The 15,379-nt window shown below is 37.1% G+C and overlaps 1 long non-coding RNA gene across 1 annotated transcript; it reads right to left on the bottom strand.

Annotated features, from left to right (window-relative positions):
- Nucleotides 1-1,459: 1,459 nt before the first annotated feature.
- LOC108449544 lies at nucleotides 1,460-12,368 on the bottom strand. Its single transcript, XR_001865731.1, has 3 exons — nucleotides 12,094-12,368; nucleotides 6,255-6,327; nucleotides 1,460-4,431 (listed from the first exon to the last, which is right to left on the bottom strand). It is a non-coding gene; the product is annotated as an uncharacterized LOC108449544 (long non-coding RNA).
- Nucleotides 12,369-15,379: the final 3,011 nt, after the last annotated feature.

Here is a 15,379-nt window from a genome sequence, read left to right as displayed (position 1 = left end):
AGCCCGAATTTAGCCTTGACATCCAACCTTTAGATTATAAAAAGTAGATTATCTGAAGTCCATTAAATGCTTTCAAAGGGAGCTACTCATAGACTGAGGTAAGAGTCACAAGGAAGGTAGTTACAGTCCCCCTTCCCATGAATCCCCTTACCTTATGTGTTTGATGGACAATTAGATGGATGAATCTCTTGTGTTGCAAGGTCAGAATTGTTGATTAGCACTAATGCAATTCATGGAGACCATAGTTCTTTCGTAAGTGAATTCTGTATGAACTCTACATAAAAATTCATTAACTGTGCTAAAATGGGCAGGCCTGAGAGCTCATTAGGTAAAACCTAGTGTATATGAAAAAGAAATGAGGGAAATGGCATTTTGTTGTGAAATCTACCAAAACACCTTCCAGCAAAATAAACAGAGAAAAATTAAAAGGCCTATTATAAAAGTAATAAAAGCAAAGCACAGAAAATAACAAAAAAGTTTGAGAGATACAATGAAAGAGTCTGGCACTAAAATAAAAGTGTGAGTAAAGATAATAATAATAATAAAATAATTCCTTAAAGAGATAAACTGAATCCAGTTTATACCCAATCAAGTGTATTGAGAATTATATTAACAATTATAAGTTATTTTTTCATGGATTTTGTACCAGTATTTTATATGCCTAAAGAAACAGAGACTGCAGGTGAGTTTCTGATCTATTGTATGTTCTGTTAAAATTTTTTTGAAATTGGACTTTTCATTAATTTAATGAAAATAGAGGATGAGAAAGATCACAGAATCACAGAATAACGAGGTTGGAAGAGACCTCCAAGATCATTGAGTCCAACCCATGCCCTAACACCTCAACTAGACTATGGCACCAAGTGCCATGTCCAGTCTTTTTTTAAACACATCCAGACATGGTGACTCTCCCACCTCCCTGGGTAGGCCATTCCAGTACTTTATTATTCTTTCCGTGAAAAACTTTTTCCTAATATCCAACCTATACCTTCCTTGACGTAGCTTGAGACAGTGTCCTCTTGTTCTGTCAGTTGCTGCCTGGTGGAAGAGACCAACCCCCGCCTGTCTACAACCTCCTTTCAGGAAGTTGTAGAGAGCGATAAGGTCACCTCCTTTTCTCCAGGCTAAACAATCCCAGCTCGCTCAATCGTTCCTCACAGCCCCTCACCAACCTTGTTGTCCTCCTCTGGACACACTCAAGCATCTCAACGTCCTTCCTAAACTGAGGGGCCCAGAACTGGACACAGTACTCAAGATGTGGCCTCACCAGTGCCGAGTACAGGGGAAGAATGACCTCCCTGCTCCGGCTGGCCACACAACTCCTAATACAGGCCAGGGTGTCATTGGCCTTCTTGGCCACCAAGGCACACTGCTGGCTCATATTCAGTTGGCTGTCAACCAGCATCCCCAGGTCCCTTTCCACCCGGACACTGTACAGCCACACTGTCCCCAGCTTGTAATGTTGTTGGGGATTTTTGTGGCCAAAATGCAGAACTCAGCACTTAGACTTATTAAACTTCATCCTGTTGGACTCTGCCCATCCATCCAATCGATCCAAGTCTCTCTGCAGAGCCCTCCTTCCTTCCAATAGATCAACACAAGCTCCCAGCTTAGTGTCATCTGCAAATTTATTAATGAAAGACTCAATACCCTCATCCATGTCACCAATAAAAATATTGAACAGAACTGGCCCCATCACAGATCCCTGAGGGACACCACTGGTGATTGGCTGCCAGCTGGATGCAGCACCATTCACCAGCACTCTCTGGGCCCGACCATCCAGCTAGTTCCTGATCCAGCAAAGAGTGCTCCTGTCCAAGCCATGGGCTGCCAGCTTTTCCAGGAGTATGCCATGGGAGACAGTGTCAAAGGCCTTGCTGAAGTCCAAATAGACAATGTCCACAGCCTTTCCCGCATCTACCAGGCGGGTCACCTGGTCATAAAAGGAGATCAGGATAGTTTCCTGAATATGCTCATGGACTACATTTCTTCTTTTCCAGCAAAAATGAACAATGGATGTAATGTGGCAGAAAGGAAAACTTCAAAAAAGTAAAAATTTAATTTGAATTTTTGTATCCTGCAGAAATATCCTGTTTGTGTCCTGTATAAGTTAAGAAAATAATTACCGAAAAGTTTGCTTTACAGAGTTTGCAAAACAAATGCATTTCATTTTGTACACTATTTTTGCAATAAGTGATATATTAAAAGACAAAATTTGAAAGCATACATATAGTTCAGCATACATACAGCATCATTAGGTTAAGGCTAAGGAGAGTTTGATTTCCCTTTGATTTTGAAATGGAATATGTGTGACTGATCAGATCTCCTCATACTAGTTCTTATGAATTACTGATTAATTACTGAAATGTTGACTTTCACATTTGACCAATCACTTATGTCATATTTCATCTCTGAAAGAACTTTCATGCTTCCTTACATTCAGTCTCATGTGGGAATGTGCTCTCCATAAACATCTGCCAGCTAATATATTATCCAAAATGTTTCTTGTTTATTTTATGGCTAAAAAAGAATCTTTGTAATTAAGCTGTTGTAGCACTAAACCCATTGTATTTTGGGCTATCTGTTGTTGCCTTTATTTTTGTACCTGCTTTGATTTTGGGTCTAAGTGTCTGTTTTCCCCTATGTAAGTTTTTTGGGAAGAGGGTTCACTTTATTTCTCTTTGCAGAGAATCTGAGAAAGTAGGTGTTAGTAGATGCTATCCATCTGATTGATCCTAGGCAGCATGGTAATAGCAATGGATGAGGAAATAATTAGTCAGCTTCTTCAGAGTTTGCAGATAACTATGTTCTTAACACTATTGCTATGGCAATATTACAGTATTTCACATTAGATGTCAAAAAAATGTGTAGTTGTACTAGGGCAAACCAAAGGTTCACACAGCTCAGTTGCCTTCAGCAATGAGCAGAAGTAGATGCTTAGCAGAAGAACAGAATAAAAGAAGAACAGAAGTTCTGTAAGCTACAGTTGTTCTGAATATTCTTCCAGAGACTCCTGTTAGAGGCTCAGAAGTTCCTGAATGAACTGTTTCTCTGTATCTAACAAACCTCCAAAGATTTCTATGCAATGAATGTGACAATTGTCCAGTTAAAAGCATCTACACTTTTGGTATTGTAAACTCTCTGGCAATACATTCCACAACTTAGCTAAATGAAATTATTAAAATTAGTGTGATATCTTTCCTACCTGAATTAAAATTAGATGTTTGTCATTGTAGTACACAGTTGTCAACGTGTTGGACAAGGTGCTTATTCACATACTTGTAGCTTGGCACATATTTCTGTTCCCTTTGATATGCCATCATTTAAACAACGTATCGTGTCAAGATTCTGTCCTTGGCACTTGCATTGCTGCTTTCAAAGCAAAATAAAAAATACAACTGACAGCATTCTACAGCTATAATGACTTAGTTGTAAACTGCCTTCTGTTACCTAGAATATGAAAGAGGCAATAGAAAAAGTTGGTTCCATCCCCAGAACAATTCCTAACAGAATCTCACCAGATTTGATGGGGATGCTATGATACATTATAAGAACAGCTAAAAACAATCTCTATGGACCTTCATTGAAGTTTTTCCATCATTCTTTCATATCCTAATGACATCATAAAAACATTAAAAGATTTAGTCTCTTCTGAAGTGGCTGTTTTGGCATCATAAAACACAAGTTTCGGACACAGAAATGTCACAGAAAAGCCACAAAAATATGTAACTAGCCACTAAACATGATGCCAACATTTCACATTCAAGTTGTCGTCCAGGTTCCATGTACTTCCTTTTAAGGAAAATTTCATGAGAATGGGGAATGGATCTTTCCCATATTCAACTTCTTGTTTTCCTGAAAGGTACAATTTTATTCCTCTCTTTTAAAACTGACCAAGGATTCAGACCATAGGTATCAAACGAACTCTATATAGAGGCTCACAAAAGACGTTCAGCTTTGCCAGAGTTCTTGACTTTAGAATTGCTTGGCAGTCAAGGTGGTCCTTGTTCATACAGTCTTCAATAAGCATGTGTCAGCTTCTGCCAAATTACTGTGATACTAATGGGTGACCACAGCTGATCCCAAATGGCACCACTCCTAGTGGAGGCCTTTACCTAGGAGGTCACATGGCCCTTGGAAGAAAGAAATTGACTTTCTAAATTTGAGGAAACAGTAGAGTTGCAGCAGCAGAGTTGGATGACTTCTGCTTTCTCTGTGTAGATGTAGAAGGCATGAGTAGGCCCTCGGTCTGTGGGTGTCCAGATTATTATCTTCTCTTTAGTATTGCCAAGTCTATTTAAATAGGCTGAAAAAATGTGTGTTGGTGGGAGTTTTTCTTTCACTCATCTCACTCATGAAGCAAGAATTCCTGATGTAACCAAGTGCTCTCCCACATGCACTGACAGCCACCTACTCATGGCAGATATTGAACTGAAAAGAAGAGAAAAAGCACAACAAAAAATAGAAAGCAGTCCTCCAGAAAAAAGTGAAATATTTCATCTCTGAAAAGGGGGAGCACAAGCCCTAAACCTGAACCACATTTTGATGTTCAGTAAGCCCTTTTATGTCTTTCTGTTAGGCATGAATAATATCCATGCATGGGGATAGCCCTTTAAAACAGAGCAATTAAATTTTAAGCATACGTCTACACCCAGACTGACTACACCCTTTCTATCTCCATCCTACTTTCTTCTTGTCACCTTGCACTCCATTTGCCTTTACCACTCTGAGTAATTATTGACAAATATGTGGTTCTTTGTTGCTGGAACAGAAACTGCTGGTCTTTCTAGAATTTTGAGGCCAAGAGACAAGGTATGCTCAGCCATAAAAGATGCTTTCCTGCAATCATTTACTGTTCTCTGTGCAGGGCTGTGTAAGATTATCTAGTAGGCATAGACATCTAACACTTTGAACAAAAGGAATTGAAATATGAGATGAAGACCAAGTAAATGAAAGAGACAACAAATATACAGAAAGTTGTCTTTCACTTATTAAATATTTCTTATGAATACTTTAAAAAGGATTCTTTTTTCCCCCTTTATTTATATCTCAAGGTATTATTTGGAGTATGCAAATGTGATGTGTTCCAGAAATCAAACCTGGCAACTCATAATCACATCCTGCTGTATATGATTTGATATTCATAGACAATCATTGTCACTGACAAAAGCGTGTATGTGGGAGAGGTGTCTATCATTCTGCTGTACAAATTAATCAATAAAAAAGTGTGCATGAGAGTGCTATGAATAGAAGTAGGTATCAGTATATTTTCCCTTGGGAAGATAGATAATTCATTTTTCATTTTTTACTCCATGTCTCCAACTTGGACACTTTCTTCAATGTGTAGCTTAAGCCTCCATCTCTTGAGTTTTCCTGTCCCTCCCTTTTTCCTAAATCAGAATATTTAAATTTGGAAATATATACTAAACACAGAGTATTTTATAATAGCTTTATAATTTGCCAACTACGTTTCTAAAAATGTGTTCTCAAATTAACTAAAAGATATACAGAGAGATTTATATAATATTATTTTCTGATAAGGTTTCCATTTGGAGATATCAGATTAAATAAATTTTATGTCTTGAAAGTTATCATGATGTTCTGATGTTACAGAATCCTTGTATCTCCTCCAAAGAGTCAGCCCAAGTGGGCCGTGCTTCCTCTTACCAGATAGAACTACGTGTTTCATAGGTCTTAGGAAAGCTTTTGTTTCTTGAACAGAAAAATTAATAATGAACTACTTTTCAGATTTGCTCAGTGGTACCAAGGTACAACGGATTAAAGAAATTTGTTTTCTTCTTTGTCATAAATTTGAAAGACCGGCTTATCTCATGTTCCTTTAACTCCTCATATTTTGTGAAGCATTTCATGTGGTTTTTAACACTCTTTGGGTGATCTATGGTTAAATATGTCATATATCCACAAGCTGACATACACTTTGGATGACATGCATAAGAATATTTTCCCAAATCTTTGAAGACTGTGTAGAATATAAACACAGATCTGGAGGTGAGGGAAGAAGGGACGGGAAGAATGGGAGAACTTCCGTGACAACAATACTTGTAAGGAAGTCAGTAGTTTACTATAAGCTATGGGGAGAACCATGTCCTCTTTCATGCCAAAACCTACCTTGTTCTTTCTATTCAACAGTCAGCTAAAAACTGTGCCCACTGTTTTGATTATAAGGCTAAAGAGGAGTTCACTCACATGCTCCAAGATCATTCTGTAAGTGGAAGAGTAAGTGATCATCTTACCTTCATAGAGATTCTTTTTCCAATACAGAAGACATATGTTCACATTTTCTTTATTCAAAGGTTTTCTTCTGTGCTGAAAAAGTAAGCAGAGTGTTTACTTTTATAAACTAGGTCATGGACCTTGTTATGAAGGCCTGTCCTGTTAGCCAGCAGTTAGTATATTTTAGCCCATTACATCTTTAAACATCAATGGCCTTCAATATTTTTTTCTGAAATAAGGCTAGACTATAATATTTTCCCTATAGTCTCTGCCTCTGCCTTCTGTCAGTACTGGAGCTTTGTTTTCTTCAAAAGGTAATGGATAGCAGATAGTTTCCCTGTGCATAATTAGTTTAGAAAAAAAAATAGTATAGAAATTAAAATACCTATAAAAATTTGGCTATCAGCCTGTTCCAATCTGCTACTGTACTATGCTTAGCTTTTAATCTGAACACAAAAAAATATATTAACTTTCCATCCTCTGATGATGATGTCCTGTTTGGACAGTCACGTGTTTTTAATGAGGCTAAGGTAGTGTTTTGCAAAAAAATTTAAATTTCTTCTTTTGAGCTTTTCAGGCATAGGTGGCCTTTTATTATTTGGTTATAAACATCTGTTATCAATTCAGAAATAATTATCTGTTGCTCTTTTTTAATGCCAAATTAACAAGGTCTCTTGTTAACAAGGTATTACCAATTTTTTTTTCTTAATCTTTCTAACTAGTAGTCTGCTGGCTACATTACATAAACAAGAACATTATGAAAAGCATAGTTTAATATTACTTCTGTATTGCATGATTTTTGAAACACACAACTTTGAACTTCAAACCATTTTTCTTAATTCAGTTGTTTCTTAATGTTTTAATTCTAGCACTGCAAGGACTTTGCACTGTTCCACCTTAGGATACACCACCTTTTGATTTTTGTGGTGTGGGTTTTTTTGGGTGTGGTTTACTGTGTTTTTTTGATGGTAGTTAGGTTTTTTGCTGTAATGCTTGCCATCATCTTTTCAAGATACTCATAACTGTAAACCCACTATAATCACTACAACAGTGATTATTTACACTTGGATTCATGAAGGAGTCCATCTACAAGAGAACTCCTAATTGGTAGTTCTTGAAAACACAGATATTCCATTCTAATTAAATTGCTACACTGACCATTCTGTTCATTGGGACAACTTGTGTGAGCAAAGACTTGAAAACACTAGAACACTAGAAAGAACATACTAAAACTACTCTCACACTTTTTCCTGGTCTAAAAATGTGGAAAGCAGTGTAGGTTGCACTGTTTTAACACTAGAAGAGAATTATAAATAGATGTTGCTTCAATAATCACTCTAGGGTTACCAGCTATATATCTAGTCATTTACAAACTATGAAATATAAGGCAACCCCTCATTAAAAAAGGGGGAATATATTTGATGAAGAGATAAAAGACACAAAATCATAACGATTTCATGTCTAGTTGCCACATACATTGCCTAAAAGTAGAGTTTCTCATACTATAAAAATTAATTCTGTTGGCTCAGAGACGTTTCACATATGCAGAAAATCCAGGCCATTCCTGTGAAATTCAACAAGTTCTGAATTTCACACATCACGATGTAGCAGTGCTCGTTAGCATATAATAGGATCTAAATTTGGAATATGCAAATGTGTAAAGACAAAAAGTGGCTTAATGAGGATGAAGATCCTTGCTGTCACTCTTTTTAAGTAAGTATTGAAACAATGAGAACACCAGTTTTCATTTGGTTTTGTAAGGCTGGCTTTTATAAGAATGAAAATCTATGTCCCTGAGTAGTCAATACTTCTCAAGCAAATGTAATGGGTCCTGTTAGTTTGTATTTGTAAAGCATTGTCTCTTCCAAAAACAAATGTGGTAGAGAATGCAATGTGCATGCTACACAGAAAACTCAGGGAAAATAAAATAGTTTTGCTGTATAAGTAATAATATTGAAATGAGTGGTAAGACTTTTTAAAATTCTCTTTTAATGGAGTACAAATTTGATTCTGATAAATACCAATTAGTTGGAGCACTGCTAAATATGGAGGAATTCCAGTAACATTGCACTACTGATATAAGCTGCAGAGTAGAGCACAGTTAGTGAATTGTAATAAAGAAAAAGTTGACTGCTGAAAATGGTTTTAACATACTTTCAAAATAACTTTTCTATTAAGTTCTGGTTCTTACACCATATACTTCATTCTCATTAACCATTCAATCTATCAAAATATTAGTGCCGACCTCAAGATACTTTTTTTCAATCAAAATAACTAAAATTTCACAAAAAGGACTCATTTATTCAGGGACTCCTAAACAGATGTTACAATTTTTGTTGTAGATATGAATAAATGACATGGAAAGAACTAAATACCATGCAAAATGGAAAGTACTGGGGTGAGTTTTGGCAAGGAAAGAGACAGTAGGATTTAAAAACAACAGCAAATAGGGATTTTTTTCTAACTAGGAAAAACATGCATTGACTGAGATAACATTTTCTAGCAGTTTTCTCCTAGTGGTGCCATTGAGAGAATTTGGGACAAGAAATGCTCCTTTTAAAATCAATTATGTGAGATTTTTTCCCATTACAGATTTGTTCTATCATATATATAAACAAGTAAGCTTTTAAATTGTGGATATCAGAAATCCTGTAAAATTGCAGTAAAATTTCAGTAAATTCAATGCTTCATTCTTCTGTGAGTTTACTACTGTGAAAAAACAGGTCAAGTTGCTTTCAGTCTGTGACCTCTATGTATTTTCTTGATGTAATTATGCCTTTCAAACTTGTATCTACATCTCAGAACTCATTTCTTGTAGTTTCTTGGAAGGAACAACAATGTTTCTAGGCACCTGGAAAGCAAAAATAGTCAAAGCTATTGTTTTAGCCAAGGCCATGCAAAATGACTAGTTCTTCAGTAAATGTTTTAATTTTTATAATTTTAATTTCTGCAAACCCAAACTGACATTCTCAGATCATACCTAATTGTTCAAGCATGGCATGGTGAGAAAGAGGAAAGAGCAGAGACTTCATGGCTGGGTGCAGACAGCTGCACACACACAGTTTTTGTGCGGTGGTCTAGAACTGCAGAATGGCATTAGCATAGTGTTCAGTGTAAACTGGGATATGTGTCCTATTAGTGAGGCTGATTAGCTCAGGCTGAGCACTGCTCTGCTGCAGCAGGCTGGCTCAGAGCTCAGTCGCAGAGGACACATACACGTAGTTTTACCAGAGATGTAGATATACCCTCAGGCAATGTGACCTAAACATTGCATTCCTAGCACTAGGTTTTCATATTTCTGTTCTTTGGAAGGAAATCAGACATTGCTGTTCAGATAAGATTCCTGTAACTGTTATGTTTGGCTAAGACAAAGAAAATGACTTCTCCATCACTGGAATTCAAATCATGTCACATGTCAGCTACTTAAAAACTACATGGATGATAGGCAGTTCAATTTGTGTTCAGCTGTAACAGGTTTTGTGAATCTTCAGTTGCATACACTGTCATTAAATTTCAGCATTCACATTTTAATCTTAACATTCCAGCATCTGAGCAAGTTCGTTGGAAAGAAGAGAACAATCTTGACTCAGTAATTAGCCTATGAACTGAGGACTAGAAAATTATGGCGAAATTTCTCATGAAAAGGAAAGAGATTGTTTCTCCTGCACTAAGAAAACATGATTATTAAGAGACATGGGAGAATGTGCAATATAGGGAATTTACTTTTTGTACTTGGCTAATTAAAACATAGATATATATATATTTGGCTAACTAAAGAGTAGTCTGAACTTTGAACTTCTAACTGATAGCTTTAGCTGTATCTCAGCATAAAAGGCAGTTCCCCCAGAAAAAAGTGCTTTTTTTAGGAGCTTATGGCAGGTTCTAGGCACAACTAAACCAGCCCTTGGTGAAATTCAGTGGGAACATCTGTTCAAAGAACCTACTTTGAAATTAGCCCAGACATTTGGACAAACCTCAGTTCCATGTCCAGCTGCTGTGGTGCCAAATAATGTAGGAGAAAAAAGGCAGGAAGCAAAGCAAACCTGCATAACACATTCCACATCTTCTTGGACTCCCAAGTCTACAAGTAAGTGGCATTACTTACTAGGGAAGATAAACACTTATAAATGCAGGGAACAGACTCAAGGATCTAAGTTTAACTGAGTTGGTTTTCCATGTAGCTAAAATCTTTCTGACTTAGTAAAAATCAAGAGAACCAAAAGACATAAATTGTGATTATATAATGTGACTTGTCCAAGCTTAGATATACAGAATTTTTGTAGCAATTGCCAAATTGTGTCAAAAGATATGTCAGCCCTTATTTCAGATTATAGGTAACAAGTAAAGCAGAATTTCCAGTGTCATACACATGGATGTGTATGCAAATGTAATGATGAAAGTAGATTTGAATATTGTATGAAAATAATTTGCAATGCAACTAAGAACTTTTGCTTTCCATATGAAATTTCCAAAGCATTCTTCATGAGTAAGACAGAGAAGGTGGTGGAGGAGGAGGATGTAAAATAAAACTGTCAATAGAGGATTGTTTAGTCACTAGGCTAAGGCTACACTATTACTAAGGAGGAGAGAGTTATACATGCAGGATGCTTTAATTAAAATCTGTATTTTCATAGCAGGGCGGGATACTAATTTAGGGCAGGCTGTTATAAAGTGAATCACGCTAGGTTTTTATCATGCCCCAGGTACATCTGCTGACTTTCTAAGGCATTATCTGCCTGAAAAATCATGACCTGGCATGTTTTTTTAAACTTTGGTTAGAGTTGATTTGATATAGTGATTTTTTGTTTCCTGCACATGAAAACTGTGGAGTATGATGCTTTAAATAGTTCTCTTCTGCTTCCCAACAATACTTAATATAAAAAGATTCAGTGAGAAAAAGGTAAACAGGATTCCTCCGCGGGTCTGCTTTATCCAAAACCCACTTCTCAATTTCCATTCACTACACAGAAGTCCTTATCCACATCACCCCGCTCACTCACTGCCATTTGAAGCCCCAGCCAAAAGACCCCATGGAAATGCTAAACCCCTTTGACCATCATCCTTTAACTCTGAGAGACATGGCTGCCCTGCTGTCAAGCCTGCAGACTTAGAGAAGGGGCTGTCACTATTCAGCTGTGTCTTGAGATTTTGTGACCTTAGAATCAGGAGAAATCATGGTGGCAGGTGAGAGTCTGGATTTTGGTTATTCAACTTTTTTTTTAGAAGGTTTTGCACTGTCCTTGCTCCTCATCCCCCTCCCCTGACCTCTCTCTGGGAGGTTGACTACCCCTTGCATATCAGGCTGCTTCTTAAGGCCCCTTCAGACTTTTCAGACCAGCTAATTGTTTCTTGGACATCATGTATGGGAAAAAGCCTAACAATAAAAAGCATAGTTAAAATGACTCAGTAGCTTTTAATTTATGCATGCTGCTATTTTGGGATCCAGATCTGATAAAAGCCAAAATACAAGTATAATTTATTTTCTTTTCCTTTCCATGGGGCCAAAGAAGAACAAAATTATAATCCCTTAGGTGTACAAATAATATGTGCTTGTATTATAGCAGCACTGACAGATCCCATCTGTGATTAAGCCTCCCTTTTAGCAAATCATACCAACACATACTCTGAATCACCCTGCAGAATCTAAAGCTAAAATAAGCTCATACCAATGAAACAAACTGCTGAAACTGGTTTCAGTTAAACCAAGCAATTGGAGAGGAAGCAGCGGCAGTTCAAAGGTCTATGGTTCAGGTAAAATTGCATTATCCATTGCTACATAATAAATATTTTAGATCTCCTTAATCAGGATGGTCATAAGAAATAAATATTATGTTGGGGCCAGATGCTGACAGATCTTACCTTCCTGTATTTCAAGCTGTCCAGAGGTGATCGAGCTCAAATCCTGAATTCATATAGACACAGCATCTCATCACTGGGCCTCAGCCAGACGAAGAGCTCTTCTTCAGGACACTTGGATCTGATGATGTCTTTTGAAGTAAACATGTCTAGACTAGTTCTTTGGTGCTATGTACAGAGATTACAGGAAACTAAGCCTAGCACTGGTTTAAATGACCCTTGGAAACACAATGACTAACAGCACAAAGTTATCTTATTTTGCCTGCTGTTGCCCAGATCTTATGAAACACATTGAAATTTCTCATGGTTTCCATCTGAAAACATTAAAAAACCCTCTTGAGTAGGCACAATTCAGCCAAGAATGTCCCAAAAACTGAACAGACCTCAAGAAACACATTTGCAAACCCGCACAAACATCTGGATTGTAACAAAAGGCAAATCTAGCAAATGTAGCCAAATGCCAGCTTTTGTTAAAGACATTTCTTGTAATTGTAAACAGAGTTGCTCATTTGATAGACAGCATCTGTTGCATTTTCATGAACTTTGAACATAAGTTCCCCACTTCCTGGATGGTTTCACAACTTGATGGCAACCTCCCTTTGTTTTTTATTCTCATTGTCTTGCCATATTTGTATACACAAGATCAGTCTGTTAAAGACTCGGAAAAACTATCTCCTGGGGCATCCAGCAGTAGTCCATTTTGACTTGTATTTGTTTCTCAATTAAGCCTGTAATCCTTTGAATGAATGATTCTAATATAATTTATCAGAACTGCAAGCATTCATGTCACTGCTGTGGACAAATGGTAACACAATTGTATTAAAGATCTTTCACTGAACAGCTAGGTCCAGCTCCAGTTGCAGAACTGGTAAAATGTTAAAAATGGTGGAGAAGGAGATTGGGTTTTTGAGAGCAAACTTTATAAAATATAAAACTGCAGAATGTCTGCTGACTATTAGCAGTACACTGGGCTGGCACCCAAAACCGGAGAAATGTTTTCAATCACTGTCAGAATCATTGTGGAGAATTGTAAGCAGCTGATAAAGGCCTTTTGATCTATTTCTTCCAAGCCTCCTATTAACTGTCTTTTGTCCTTCAGCACACATAATTTAAATGTATAAATGCAATGCATTTTAAAGATTAACCATCCTAGAGAGAAAGAAAAAAATGTTATAAAACATTTCTCTTACTCTTCTAAAACACAGTGGAAAAGCATCATAGAATAGACTTAGAATTGTTTAGGTTGGAAAAGAAAATCATTGAGTCTAACCATTAACCTAGTGCTGCCAAGTCCACCACTGAACCTTATCTCTAAGAATCACATCTTCAAGTCTCATAAAATACCTCTGGGGACAGTGACTCAACCACTTCTCTGGACAGCCTATTCTGAAGCTTGACAGACCTTTCAGTGAAGCAATTTTTCCTAATATCCAATCTAAAACTTTTCTGGCACAACTTGAGGCCATTTCCTCTTGTCCTATCACTTGCCATTCTCTTGATTTGTTCCAGGGGACCAGAACAGAACAAAGGATTCGAGGTGTGACCTCACCATTGCTGAGTACAGGGGGACAACACTGCTCTGGTCCTGCTGGCCACACTATGGTTGATCCAAACTAGGATGCTGATGGCCTTCTTGACCACCTGGGCACACTGTCGTCTTGTGCTCAGCCAGCTGTCACCAAAAGAGGTACTAGAGATCCTGACTGCTCTGTTCTGCTTCCTTGTGCTGTAACAGCACTTGGTTGCAATCTTTCAAGTTGCCAGGTTCATGAATGCAAAAGGAAAAGATAATTTTTGTGCTGTACATGTTAAATGGAGAAAGATACTGCTCTTTATTAACCCAAAGTCTAATTAAAATGAAGTTGTACAATAAGACTTCTAATAGTGCACATCATGTATCTCACCACCAAAAGCCCTTACCTAGAATACATTTTGTATGTTGGAAGGAAGCAGACCAGTTCCATGCGCATGCTGTGATATCTAAACTCTTTTAAATTTGTTCACCAACATCTTTGAATCTTATTCTTCAAATCCAAGCTGCATTTTCACAAACAATTTATTTTGAACAGAAGAATGAACAAGTCCAGTTTCTGAAAGTAATGCATCACTGAGGTGATGGCAGCATCACCATCACAACTGATACCTTGGTTTAGTGAAGCACTGCTGCAACTTGAAAACTGCTTTTACTGCTCTGGTTAAGGAAGGAGATGTGCTAGAAAACAGACTGACATTGTTTTCTTCTTATTTGGGTAATTGTGCATAATCCAGGATTTTATATTACATGTACTATATATTATGTTTAGTATGTGGAGACTGTAATTATAGTATATTGTGTGCATCAACATCAGAAGGCAATTTAAATTATAAGCAACTCTTCAAGGAGAGTAGAAAATACACCAGAAGATTGTTCAGGTTGGGAATAGATTTGCTATTTTATTTTTGCCCTGGTGTTTACCCCAGGATGATTCAGTACCTGCTTTTATTTTTTTGAATACTACTTTTGCAGTGACATTATATTCCAGCTACCCTCTTTGTGTGACCTGAATTTGCACTTAATGCAAGTGAGTTTCAAACCACTCTGGAAGAATATGTAGAATTGGCTGAGATGTACAAAATTGTATAGTGATTGTGAACACTTCATAGAATCATAGAATATCAGGTTGGAAGGGCACCTGGAAGATTGTCTGGTTCCAAGTTTCCTGGCAAAAACGTGGTCTAGAAAAGTTTGTACTGATAGGCTTTAAATAGGTTTGACTTTCAAAGAGCAGATCCTTCCTAATGTGAGATTAGTACTTTAGGAGCCTGCAGTTAATTCAAATGACAAAGCAAGATGGAAAAATTTGAAATTTGCTCCAAAAAATCATGAAAAGAAGCAACATTTTCCTTACTTGCTTCTATTAAAGATAATTGCATTGTTAAAAATAGGTATAAGTAGGCAGCTGTTGAAGAGATAGATCACTGATATCAGTAACATTTCTCAATTTTGAGCTCAAAGTGATGATCTCAAGGATGTGTCTCCAAGGCTCGGACTCAACAGCTGCTCAGGGCTTGGTACGTGCCTGAGAGTCAAGGCAAGCTGCTTGTTTGGCATTTCTAAGGATTTCTGTACATTTGAATTATTGACAGCTATCTGTTAAAAACCAGTAGTAGGTACCTGCTCTTCAGTGACTGCCAAAACAGATAAAGGAAGCAAGAAGTTGTGTCAGAATTTTCAAAATGGACCTCTTGAAAATAGAGACAAATTCATTATTTGCCAAACATATTTAATACCCAGCAGTTTCCATTAAAA

The sequence above is a fragment of the Corvus brachyrhynchos genome, unplaced genomic scaffold (assembly GCF_000691975.1).
Source record: "Corvus brachyrhynchos isolate BGI_N302 unplaced genomic scaffold, ASM69197v1 scaffold239, whole genome shotgun sequence".
Taxonomy (NCBI): Eukaryota; Metazoa; Chordata; class Aves; order Passeriformes; family Corvidae; genus Corvus; species Corvus brachyrhynchos.
The sequence above is the reverse complement of the archived record's forward strand: the minus strand, read 5'-3'. Positions and strand labels throughout refer to the sequence as shown.